At 41.6% G+C, this 13,313-nt stretch overlaps 1 protein-coding gene and 1 long non-coding RNA gene across 2 annotated transcripts in view; one reads left to right on the top strand and one right to left on the bottom strand.

Moving 5' to 3' along the window:
* Positions 1–4,399, top strand: part of ENPP6 (ectonucleotide pyrophosphatase/phosphodiesterase 6) — a 141,120-nt gene extending 136,721 nt beyond the window's left edge. Inside the window, exon 9 of the mRNA XM_074396690.1 lies at positions 3,730–4,399. The gene's annotated coding sequence lies outside the window, so the exon portion shown is untranslated. The remainder of the gene's footprint in view (positions 1–3,729) is intronic.
* LOC141584040 (uncharacterized) overlaps positions 1–13,313 on the bottom strand; it is a 48,915-nt gene continuing 35,602 nt past the window's right edge. The window contains exon 3 of the long non-coding RNA XR_012516934.1: positions 1–1,409. This is a non-coding gene — a long non-coding RNA (uncharacterized LOC141584040). The remainder of the gene's footprint in view (positions 1,410–13,313) is intronic.

Here is a 13,313-nt window from a genome sequence, read left to right as displayed (position 1 = left end):
TATGGATCTCCTCCTTCACACCAGATACTGTGCTGTATTCTGGGGATACAGAGAAGAGAAAAATACGCTTACTCTCCTCACAGAACTTACACTACAATTACTGCATTCTTGCATTTTCTTTTTGTTTTTTTATTTTTTTGAGATGGAGTTTTGCTCTTGTTGCCTAGGCTGGAGTGCAGTAGCATGGTCTCGGCTCACTGCAACCTCTGCCTCCTGAGTTTAAGCAATTCTCCTGTCTCAGCCCCCCAAGTAGCTGAGATTACAGGCACCCACCACCGCGCCTAGCGAACTTCTGTAATTTTAGTAGAGACAGGGTTTCACCATCTCTACTAAAAGCCAGGTTGGTCTCAAACTCCTGACCTCAGGGGATCCACCCGCTTCAGTCTCACTAAGCGCTGGGATTACAGGGGTGAACCACCATACAAGGCCGCATTCTTTCATTTTTGAGCAAACTGAATTTTCATTTCTATGGGACAAAATGTTCCGGTTGCAACAGGCAATGCATAGAGAGCATTTCAGGGAAAACGGGAGTCATGCAATGAAAGAAGGCGCCTGCTTTCACGCAGAGGAGCTGGTGGCAAGAAGGTCAACGACCCATGCTCCCACCAGCCTCCTCCCTGCTGCCTCCTTCAGGACCTCACTCTTGGCTATCGGATGTACTGCTGCAGTCAGCTCTTTGCCTAGCCTGCAGAATTGTCTCTCAGCAACAGCAGGCTGCGGACCTGCTTCAAGGCCATGCTTGTCTCTCATTCCTATAGATTTAAATTCCAAATTCTGCCTCTGACATATTTCTGGGGCTTGGCTTCCCCTACATCTCTCCATGCTCCCTGACAAGCTTCACAGATGAGCCCCTGGCTGTGCCATCCCCAAGCCTCTTGCACTGGCCTCGTGCCCGGATAACCTGGCCACTCTGTGAAGCACACATTTATCCTTCGGCTCTTAGAGGCTCTGTCATGCTCATGCGCGTTCAGGTTCTTGTTATCATCTTGCTTATTATGAAACAACTCACACTATATGGTAATGATTTGTTTTCAAGTTTTCTCTAACTAGTCCGTAAACAAAACAGAAGCTGGGATAGTATCTTTTCTTTTGGGGGGGGGGTCTCCTTCAACACCCAATAAACTCTGCTACAAGATACTTGATGATTGTCTGTTGAATAAATGAATGAATGACTGAGTAAGTAAATAAAGAAGAAAAGGTTAGGATGATCTGGTCAGAAGATCACCTGAGTCTGAACAGCGCTCCGCAGAGTCGGGACGGGTCGGAGAAGTTGGATGCGGAAAACAATTTGCAGAGAGGAGCCGCAGTGGAGAAGTGACCGGCTGCGTGACATGAAATCCAGAGGGCAGGGGTTTCTTTCTCACATTTCTATAGCCTCCCTCTTCAGCTGTATCCTAAGGGGAGTGGAGCTACGGGGAGAAGAAAAGATAAATTAGCTCTGTCTTCACCACACTTAACTCAGCTTTTCAACAAATCTCTGGTACACGCTTGTACTGTCATTTTTCCTACACCCGAGAAGAGGCAACAGAAAGGAACTGAGTTCTGAGCACCCGCACTTGGCACACGGAGGAGGAAGCAGCCCATTCAGCATGCCCTTTCTTCCCACACCTTCAGTCGGATTTGCCTTTCATGACCTTTCAGCAGCATCAGGAAGTGGGAATAGCCTTGTTTCCATCTCTCCCTTCTCCCCTGACGTTCTGCTTGTTGGAATGCCCGGCCCAGGGTAATGTCAGCAGACACGCCAGGAGCTGAGCCTCCACCCTGTCTTTGAAGGAGAGGGTGTTCCAAGCACCTCCTGCTCTCCCACAGACCTGGAAGAGTGGTAAAAAGGACAGGGGTGCAGCTCCAGAGAAAAGGAGGCGAGGAGGTACCCTGTATCATGAAGGTGACATAGGCTCCCTCCTGCATCAGAAGGCAGCCTTGAGCAAGTGCCCTCACCCTCTTCTGCCACGCGAGGACTCACAGAAGGCGCCATCGATGAGCAACAGGCTCTCCACAGACACTGGGTCTGCTCGTGCCTCTGTCTTCAACTTCCCTGCCTCTGGAACTGTGAACAATACATTTCTCTTATCTATCAATTATCCAGGCTGAGGTGTTCTGTCGTAGCAGCACAAACGGACTGAGACGACACGTTGAAACGGGGGGCTTGCTTTGTGAACAGCTTCGGACATACTCTTGGCATAACCCCCACCGAGCTGTCCCCGAGGCTATTTTCAGATGACCCCAAAGCTCCCGTCAGATAGCCTCTGTACACTCCTAAGGAGGACTTCTGTCTCTCTCTGGGTAGTCATAATGAATTAAAAATTGGAACTAGAGTCACTGGTTCTCAGAAGTGGCTGACCAAAATTACCCGAGGACATTATCTGTAAGTATTGATGTCCAGGCTCTGCCCAGCAGATTCTGATTCAAAAGGTCTAGAGAGGGGGCCATGTGCTGATATTTAAAAAAAAAAAAATGCCCGGATGATTATAATGTTCAACCAGGAATGGAAAAAAATGAAAACAGGAAAAAATTTAATAAAAGAAGAAAAATATTAGTAGATATTAGGCCCTTTTAAGAATCCAAAGGGAGCACTTATGCTTTACATAATTTTAATATTAGAATTTGAACAGATTAGGACATTAATTGTGTTCTGCTATGTTGCATAAACACATCTGGTGCAGGACGCTGCAAATTCTTTAGTACTTTTAATACCAATGTAACAAAAACATGGCTAGAAAATGACTTCTGCTTTGACACAAACCACACTGAAGATGGAAACGCTCCTTCGAGCGAATCATAACTTGCACAGAGCCATCCTGCTGACTATTTGCAACTAGTCCTGATCAGAATTATCTACTGGCAAATGAACCCGTTCATTGGTGTAGCCAGAAGAAAATATTTGGGAGAGTATAGCTGGAGAGGCAGAAGGCCGTCTTCTGAGCCACAAGATATAAAATTCTGTGGCTGATGAGATTTTATTTGTCTTTGGGGGAAACTGTCTCTCCTATTTTATTCATCAGCTTGACCTAAGAAAGTTCAGTCTAGCAATCAAATTAACACTGATCATAGTAAATCCAGCAGGGACCAGACAACTTAATGTTGACAGACTAGAGTCCATCAAAGGTACTAAGCAAATCCTTAATCAAGGGCTTTTATGTCACGCTGGGTCAGACCCCTTACTTTGTAGGGAAAGGCCATGGTGAGAGCAGCTCTCAGAGCCACTCAGTGCCAATAACACGTAACAGAGCTGCCACTGCTGGGATTCTCAAAGACTGGGAAGGGCCAGCAGGGCCACAGGACAGTAAGTGTCAGGGTTAATGAGGCCCTTCTGTGAATCACTTCTAGATGTTCTGGAGCTCTTTCACATAGGCATGCCCACAGTGGTGGACAGAGGCATTGTCTATTTCTCCCTTATAAATGCAGAATGTCCTTATCCCGGCAAAAGGCAGCCATCCAAGTCAAGTATGGTAATAAAATGCTATTTATCAGAACTTTGGATGTGGGTATAGGATAAAGATAAACTTCTAAAGCTTGAGAAGCAATGACAGCAACACCAAAAGGAAGTATAAAAATTCTGAACTTACGTGTGTCAAAAATTAAGCAAATTTAAGTTGAATTGATTCTCAAACAACACAAGAACAAAGTGGAAAAAATTATAGTAAATATAATAAATGGTTAATTTCCTTAATCTTTTCTCTTCTTCTCCTCCTCCCCCTCCTCCTTCTTGTTTGTTTGTTTTTGAGACAGGGTCTTGCTCTGTCATTCAGGCTGGAGTGCAATGGTGCAATCATAGGTCATTAGAACCTCGACCTCCCAGGAAGCTGGAACTACAGACTCACGCCACCACGCCCAGCTAATTTTTGTATTTGTTATGGAAACAGGGTTTTACCACACTGCCCGGGCTGTTCCTCAGCTCCTGGGCTTGAGCAATCTGCCTGCCTCAAACTCCCAAAGTGCTGGGACTACAGGCATGAGTCACCATGCTCAATCTCCTTAATCTTTAAAAAAAAAAGAACAGAGGCCTCACAGGAAATACAACATACCCACAACCATCTGATCTTCGACAAACCTGACAAAAACAAGCAATGGGGAAAGGACTCCCTGTTTAATAAATGGTGTTGGGAAAACTGGCTAGCCATGTGCAGAAAGCAGAAACAGGACCCCTTCCTGACACCTTACACCAAAATTAACTCCAGATGGATTGAAGACTTAAACATCAGACCTAATACCATAAAAACCTTAGAAGAAAATCTAGGGAAAACCATTCAGGACATAGGTGTAGGCAAGGACTTCATGACCAAAACGCCAAAAGCAATGGTAACAAAAGCCAATATAGACAAATGGGACCTAATCAAACTCCACAGCTTCTGCACGGCAAAAGAAACAGTCAGTAGAGTGAATCGGCAACCAACAGAATGGGAAAAAATTTTTGCAGTCTACCCATCTGACAAGGGGCTGATATCCAGAATTTACAAAGAACTAAAGCAGATCTACAAGAAAAAACCAAACAAGCCCATTCAAAAATGGGCGAAGGATATGAAAAGATACTTTACAAAAGAAGACATACAGGAGGCCAACAAACATATGAAAAAATGCTTATCATCACTGGTCATCAGAGAAATGCAAATCAAAACCACATTGAGATACCATCTCACACCAGTTAGAATGGCGATCATTAAAAAATCGGGAAACAACAGATGCTGGAGAGGATGTGGAGAAATAGGAACACTTTTATACTGTTGGTGGGAATGTAAATTAATTCAACCATTGTGGAAGACAGTGTGGCGATTCCTCAAGGACCTAAAAATAGAAATCCCATTTGACCCAGCAATCCCATTACTGGGTATATATCCAAAGGATTATAAATCATTCTACTACAAGGACACGTGCACACGAATGTTCATTGCAGCACTGTTTACAATAGCAAAGACCTGGAACCAACCCAAATGCCCAACGATGATAGACTGGATAGGGAAAATGTGGTACATATACACCATGGAATATTATGCAGCCATCAAAAACGATGAGTTCACGTCCTTTGTAGGGACATGGATGAACCTGGAAACCATCATTCTCAGCAAACTGACACAAGAACAGAAAATCAAACACCGTATATTCTCACTCATAGGCGGGTGTTGAACAATGAGAACACATGGACACAGGGAGGGAAGCACTACACACTGGGGTCCGTTGGGGGGAAATGGGGGAGGGGCGGGGGGGTGGGGAGGTGGGAAGAGATAGCATGGGGAGAAATGACAGATACAGGTGAGGGGACGGAAGGCAGCAAAGCACACTGCCATGTGTGTACCTATGCAACAATCTTGCATGTTCATCACATGTACCCCAAAACCTAAAATGCAATAAAAAAAATAAATAAATAAAAAATAAAAATTAAAAAAAAAAAAGCTCACATGAAGCAAAAAGAAAATCAGTAATACCTCAGTAAATAAATGAGTAAAGGACATAGATTACTATATGCAAATCATTTATATACATTTTTAAAATCACATAACTTCAAGAGTAATCAAAATTGTAAATGATGTTAATTTTGCCCATGAAATTGGGAGAGGCTTTCTCAAGCTGTGGCATGGAGACGTCAGGAGTGTTGCCCTGAGGAAATTCCATCCCTCTGGAAGGACACATCAGAGGGGATACATGACCTCAACAATGTTATTAATGTATCCTTTCTGATAACAATTTGGCACCTGATATAAGAACCTTGAAAAGTACATAACCTTGTATTCAGCATGGCTTTTAAGATTTCTTTTTTCTAAATTATTAACAAAGAAATAGGGCATATACATGTTTTAGAAATCAGGCCAGGTGCAGAGGCTCATGCCTATAATCCCAGCACTTTGGGGGGCTGAGGTATGTGGATCCTTTGAGGTCAGGAGTTCGAGACTAGACTGACCAATATGGTGACACTTCATCTCTACTGAAAATAAACAAAAATTAGCTGGGCATGGTGGTGCATGCCTCTAATCTCAGCTACTTGGGAGGCTGAGGCAGGAGAATTGTTTGAACCTGAGAGGTGGAGGTTGCAGTGAGCCAAGATCACACTACTGCACTCCAGCCTGGGTGACAGAGACCCCATCTCAAAAAAAAAGAAAAGAAAAAAATCAAATAGAACCAGGGGAATTGTAATAAAACAAACAAACAAAAAAAAAAAAAAAAAACCAGTAATTCCATGTTCCATTTTTTAAAGTCCTCTGGGCTTGATCTTTTAGCAGCTTTTGCTTTTCTTCTGTTATATATCTCTAGGTTTTGTCCATAATCAGTATACTTATTTCTTACATTTTTGACAGTATCTATTGACTCCTAGTGTCCACTGCACTCACTTTTCCTCTCACTGTGATTATTTCACAAGTTGTAGAGTGATAACCAGTGTTTCAAATATTATGATTATGTCAACATTGTTCACTTGGCTATGATTATTTCCTTTCTCAAGACCATGTGTTTTTCCTGGGTTAGCAACTGTCCTGTTCTGGTCACTCATGTAGTTTTCTATATATTGATCTTTAATTATTTCAAGTGCTCTTTCACATGTGTCATACATGAATACATGCAGCTATTTCTGTAATAACATGAGATATGTTTAACTGAAAACTTCACCTTCTGTAAAGCTGTGTACTAAATGTCATAGGGTTTATGGAAAAAAAAATGAGGTTAAAATAGGTCTCTCAAAACCTGTGCAATTTTATAATCAAAGCGTTGACAAAAATAACAACTAGCATCTTTAGAGATCCCCTGGAGAATGTGTGTGGATAGCTCAATATGACTGTGATTGGCTTTAAGGACATGGAAAGGAAATGGTGGCTTATGGGTGGACACTGAGATAGTACTTGTGGAAATGGAGTTCTGAGCAGTAGAGGAAGAACAACCTGCTATAAACCAAGAGCTGCTCAAGGTTGGGAATGTTCCTGGTTGAGAGGGAGCCCCAGGCTCATTACACTTATTTTAAGTTAAAAATAATAATAATAAAATTCAAAGAGATTCTGGGAAGGTAATAATGGCAGCAGAGACTGCTCTTTAAAAAAAAAAATCTTCCTGAATTCCCACATTAAAAATATTTAACAACAAAATCAGTAACACAGACATTTATAACAAACCTGAGTGACAAAGTATCCCCAAGAACCCCCAGATACAAGTAGGTGGGGTCAAGCTACCAACAGCTATAAGGCCTGCAGCATGTCAGTGTCTGTGAGGGAGGAAGGAGTTGAAAGCATTCATGCAGATTGCACCCCCATGACCCAAACATCTGCCACTAGGCCCCACCTCCCAACACTGCTACACTGGGGACCAAATTTCAACCTAAGCTTTCATGGGGACAAACTCAAACCATAGCAAAGGTCAAATACACAAGCTTTATCCACAACAGATATATCTTGAGGTTTCTCCAGGCTGGAGGAAGAAATAGCCTCATCTCTGACTTGGTTACCCTTCCAAAGTAGGAATTATTGATGTGGACCTCAAAAGTTGAGACCGGTCTTAGAAGTCAAGCTGAGTCATCATCTCTGCTTGTGACTGATATTGCTGGGCATGTGCATCCACCAGAAGCACCATGTCTACCCATGTCCATTGAGAGGTCCTCTTCAGTGGTCTACAAGTACACAGGATTGTCAAAGATCACACCTTTCATGTTCCTGTGCTCCCAATTCTGCCACTCAAGTATCCACCTACTGCTGCCATTGCTTAGAGCAAAAGGGAAGAGTGGCCCAGGCAGGAGAAGGCCCTTTTGGAGGAACACTGACTTCTAATACCAGAGTGGTCACAGTAATCCTTTGATACTCTCTGCCATTTTCCTTTAGATTGTACCCACTGGGACAGGAACAGGCATATTCAGGAGAGTAATTAATTGGTGGTGCTGAAAGGTGTAGGTATTCAGATCCTCTATTCTCTATGTCTTCTTCACACACATCTTTATCTGATAACTTCACACCAATTTTTACAAGTTCATGAAAGACAATACAGTCTTGGGCATCATGAAGGTTGTTAACTAGAGCAGACAGCTCCAATCCAGTGAATTTATTGGCACCATAACCTGTCTTATTTTCTCCATCTATCCAGATGATCCTCATATATTGTTAGTGCAAGAAAATGAGCTAGGAACTCAATAAAGCAAGAAAACTTTCCTGCAATTAAAAAGAAAAAAACTGCTCCATTGGTCTATATCTCTGTTTTGGTACCAGTACCATGCCGTTTTGATTACTGTAGCCTTGTAGCATAGTTTGAAGTCCGGTAGTGTGATGCCACCCACTTTGTTCTTTTTGCTCAGAATTGACTTGGCTATGTGGGCTCCCTTTGGTTCTATATGAAGTTTAAGGTGTTTTTTTTCCAGTTCTGTGAAGAAGGTCATTGGCAGCTTGATGGGGATAGTGTTGAATCTGTAAATTACTTTGGGCAGTATGGCCATTTTCACAATAATGATTCTTCCTAACCATGAACATGGAATGTTTCATCTGTTTGTGTCCTCTCATTTCATTGAGCAGTAGCTTGTGGTTCTCCTTGAAGAGGTACTTTATGTTCCTTGTTAGTTGTATTCCTAGGTATTTTATTCTCTTGGTAGCAATTGTGAATGGCAGTTCATTCTTGATTTGGCTCTCTTTAAGTCTGTTATTGGTGTATAGGAATGCCTGTGATTTTTGCACATTGATTTTGTATCCTGAGACTTTGCTGAAGTTGCTTATCAGTTTCAGGAGATTTTGGGCTGAGATGATGGGGTATTCCAGATATACAAGCATGTCGTCTGCAAATAGAGACAATTTGACTTCCTCCTTTCCCATTCGAATACCCTTTATTTCTTTTTCTTGCCTGATTGCTCTGGCTAGAACTTCCAGTACTATATTGAATAGGAGTGGTGAGAGAGGGCATCCTCGTCTAGTGCCAGATTTCAAAGGGAATGCTTCCAGTTTTTGCCCATTCAGTATGATATTGGCTGTTGGTCTGTCATAAATAGCTTTTAAAATGAGATAGAAACTGGCTAGCCATGTACAGAAAGCAGAAACTGGACCCCTTCCTGACACCTTACACTAAAATTAACTCCAGATGGATTAAAGACTTAAACATAAGACCTAACACCATAAAAACCCAAGAAGAAAATCTAGGCAAAACCTTCAGGACATAGGCATAGGCAAGGTCTTCATGACCAAAACACCAAAAGCATTGGCAACAAAAGCCAAAATAGACAAATGGGACCTAATCAAACTCTGCAGCTTCTGCACAGCAAAAGAAACAGTTGTTAGAGTGAATCAGCAACCAACAGAATGGGGAAAAAATTTTGCAGTCTACCCATCTGACAAAGGGCTGATATCCAGAATCTACAAAGAACTAAAACAGATTTCCAAGAAAAAAACAAGCCCATTCAAAATTGGGCGAAGGATATGAGCAGACACTTTACAAAAGAAGACATACATGAGGCCAACAAACATATGAAAAAATGCTCATCATCACTGGTCATTAGAGAAATGCAAATCAAAACTACATTGAGATACCATCTCATGCCAGTTAGAATGGCAATCATTAAAAAAATCTGGAGACAACAGATGCTAGAGAGGATGTGGAGAAACACGAACACTTTTACACTGTTGGTGGGAGTGCAAATTAGTTCAACCATTGTGGAAGACAGGGTGGTGATTCCTCAAGGACCTAGAAACAGAAACTCCATTTGACCCAGCAATCCCATTACTGGGTATATATCCAAAGGATTATAAATCATTCTACTATAAGGACATATGCACACGAATGTTCATTGCAGCATTGTTTACAATAGCAAAGACCTGGAACCAATCCAAATGCCCAAAGATGACAGACTGGACACGGAAAATGTGGCACATATACACCATGGAATATTACGCAGCCATCAAAAACGATAAGTTAGTGTCCTTTGTAGGGACATGGATGAACCCGGAAACCATCATTCTCAGCAAACTGACACAAGAACAGAAAATCTAACACCACATGTTCTCACTCATAGGTGGGTGTTGAACAATGAGAACACATGGAGACAGGGAGGGGAGCATCACACACTGGGGTCAGTTGTGGGGAAATAGGGGAGGGACAGCAGGGGGTTGGGGAGAGATAACATGGGGAGAAATGCCAGATATAGGTGATGGGGAGGAAGGCAGGAAATCGCACTGCCATGTGTGTACCTATGCAACAATCTTGCATGTTCTTCACATGACCCCAAAACCTAAAATGCAATTTAAAAAAACTACATGTTCTAGAAATAGATACAAGAAAAGGAAACAACTGTCTCTATTTTTTAAATTGGAAGAGTTCCTTTGAATCTGGCATATTATAAACATCGACTCACCTAGACATCGCTCATTCATGTTTAAAAGGACAAAATATTATAAATAAAATGCATTCGTCTTGGAAAAAAAATAAAATAAAAAGGAAAAAACTGAGACTACACACTGAAAGAACAAATCACACAGCTGTGAATATCAACCAAAACAACAAACACCAAAACCAAACTAGACTGGAATTTAAGACAAGGAAAAAGCTTTTTGGATATCTAAACAAAAACAGGAAGCAATTTATAATGAAAAGTCTTTTCAAACACAATACCTTATGGCAGAATAAAAGGGACTAACATGTTAATACCTTATGGCAGAAGAAAATGGACTAACATTTTTGAGATACTAATGAAAAGAAAATGTAAGCCAAGAATTGTATGTCCAGCAAAATGGATTTTCTCAAGAATAAAAGGTACAAAGTGTTATCAACATGAAAGAATTTAGAAAATACTGTCCTCACAGATACTTTCTGAAGAATCTACTGGAGATCAAGATTCATACAATAAAAATGACCAAAGAAACATTGATATAAGTTCTAGTAACGAACGGTAAACACATGGTTAATACAGAACAGGGGTGAGCATACATCATACAGTGATTGTGTCTTGACAGTATAGACATGGTACAACTGTTTTAAAATGGGGGGATAAATGGGGAGAGAATATACAGTAAAAACACTGTTTTCAGTAATCACATTGGTGGTGGGAATATTTGTACTGTTATTCTGAGATGATTGTATACATAATTAATATAGAATAAAGCATATGAATATGCAATATTCTAATTATATTGATATGGTTTAGTTGTGTCCTCACCCAAATTTCATCTTGAATTGTAGCTCCCATGATTCATGTGTTGTGGGAGGGACCTGGTCGAAGATAATTGAATAATGGGGGCAACTTCCCTCACACTGTTCTCATGCTCATGAAATCTGATGGTTTGATAAGGGGAAACCTCCTTCACTTGGGTCTCAGTTCTCTACTGTCTGCCGCCATGTAGGACATGCCTTTTGTCTTCTGCCATGATTGTGAGGCCTCCCCAGCCACATGGAACTGTGGGTCCATTAAACTTCTTATTCTTTATAAATTACCCAGTCTCAGGTATGTCTTTATCAGCAGTGTGAGAATGTGCTAATACAGATATCACCACTGTGTCATTGAGAACCAGGATTCTCAGTGTGAAAGAAAGGAGATGCAGAGGTAAAATATAAGCAGTTAAGTGAAAAAGTAAAAGAAAACCAGTGAGAACTCATGAAGATTTTTGAAGTAGGAATACTAGTAAAAACTCAGGGAGATTTTATATTCAAATATATATTTTCTAGCTGTCTTCACCAAAAAGATCTAGAAACAATTACATATCCATTGACATTCTAAGACTCCAGTTTGTAGCTTTATAAATATCACTTTTCACTAAATGAACCAAGGCTTCTAGAAGAAAAGGCTGGTTTTTACTCATATCAGTCATGTCAATTATGTTTTTTTAAAAAGCAAGGAAGAACCGAAAGAAAACACACCAAAATAGTAGCAGTTATCTCTGGGAATGGTAGGATTGTAGATAAAGTTTTAATTTTAGTCTTTATACTTTCTGTATTTTACAAATTTCTATAATGAACGTATGATCAAAATGAACCTATAATTGAAAAAGAAGAGCTTTAAAAGAAAAAGAGGATGAAATTATATTATGAAAACACACATACAAAAACACATGCATTAAAGTATATGTTTTGTAAGAAGATCACCAAGCAGCTAAACACAGCAATTCAAACATTGTTTAAAGGAATCCTTCTCTGGGGTAGCTCTGCACCCACTCCTCTCTCAACAGAAAGAGTCCTCAAGTCTACAGGCAGAAATAGCTTTGGACTACATTAAGAAACGACAGCCAGCATCCCCGTGTGAGCCTCAAAACCCTCCCTGTGTCTCCTACGGCCCTGAGTGAGGAAAGCTCTGTTAGCCCTGCTTGCAAGCCTGGAGGACAAGACCTCCACGCTTTCATTTCAAATGCTCATCACTGGGCTGCAGGGACTTGGGAGCTATAGATAACTTCTTTCCAGGAGACACAGTATCCCAAAGAAGTATCCTGTTAGTCTGTTCTCACATTGCTATAAAGAAGTACCTGAGACTAGGTAATTGATAAAGAAAAGAAGTTGCAGGCTACACAGGAAGCATGATGCTGGCATTTGCTTGGCCTCAGAGGAGGCCTCAGGAAACCTTTAGTCATGGCAGGAGGTGAAGGGAGAGCACACACATTACACAGCCAGAGCAGGAGCAAGAGAGCGAGCGAGGGGGGTGCCACACACTTTTTTTTATACTTTAGGTTCTGCGGTACATGTGCAGAATGTGCAGGTTTGTTACATAGGCACACACGTGCCATGGTGGTTTGCTGCATCCATTCCCCCATCATCCACATTAGGTATTTCTCCTAATGTTATTCCTCCCCAATTCCCCCACCCCTGCTATCCCTCTCCTAACCCCCCTAACCCCCTGACAGGACCCGGTGTGTGATGTTCCCCTCCCTGTGTCCATGTGTTCTCATTGTTCAACACCCACTTATGAGTGAGAACGTAGTGTTTGGCTTTCTGTTCTTGTGTCGGTTTGCTGAGAATGATGGTTTCCAGCTTCATCCATATCCCTGTAAAAAACAGGAACTCGTCCTTTTTTATGGCTGCATAGTATACCACACACTTTTCAACAACCAGATCTCACAAGAACACACTCACTGTCCTGAGGACAGTGCTAAGGGGGATGGTGCTAAACCATTCATGAGAAACTCATCCCCATGACCCAATTGCCTCCCACCAGGCCCCACCTCCAAAACTGGAGATTACAATCCAACCATGAGATTTGGGCAGGGACACAGATCCAAACCATAGCAAGTATGAAATGGAACAGCACACCTCCTGCCTCAAAGTCTTCCAACATATTCTGGCAACAACCATCTCGTCACCTGATGCTGACACATACAGCATCTTCAGGAAAATGTTTTTATCAGAAGTTCTTCCCCATGGGTCGCTACAAAGCAACACTTGAACCAAAA

This window comes from Saimiri boliviensis, chromosome 3 (assembly GCF_048565385.1).
Source record: "Saimiri boliviensis isolate mSaiBol1 chromosome 3, mSaiBol1.pri, whole genome shotgun sequence".
Taxonomy (NCBI): Eukaryota; Metazoa; Chordata; class Mammalia; order Primates; family Cebidae; genus Saimiri; species Saimiri boliviensis.
The sequence above is the reverse complement of the archived record's forward strand: the minus strand, read 5'-3'. Positions and strand labels throughout refer to the sequence as shown.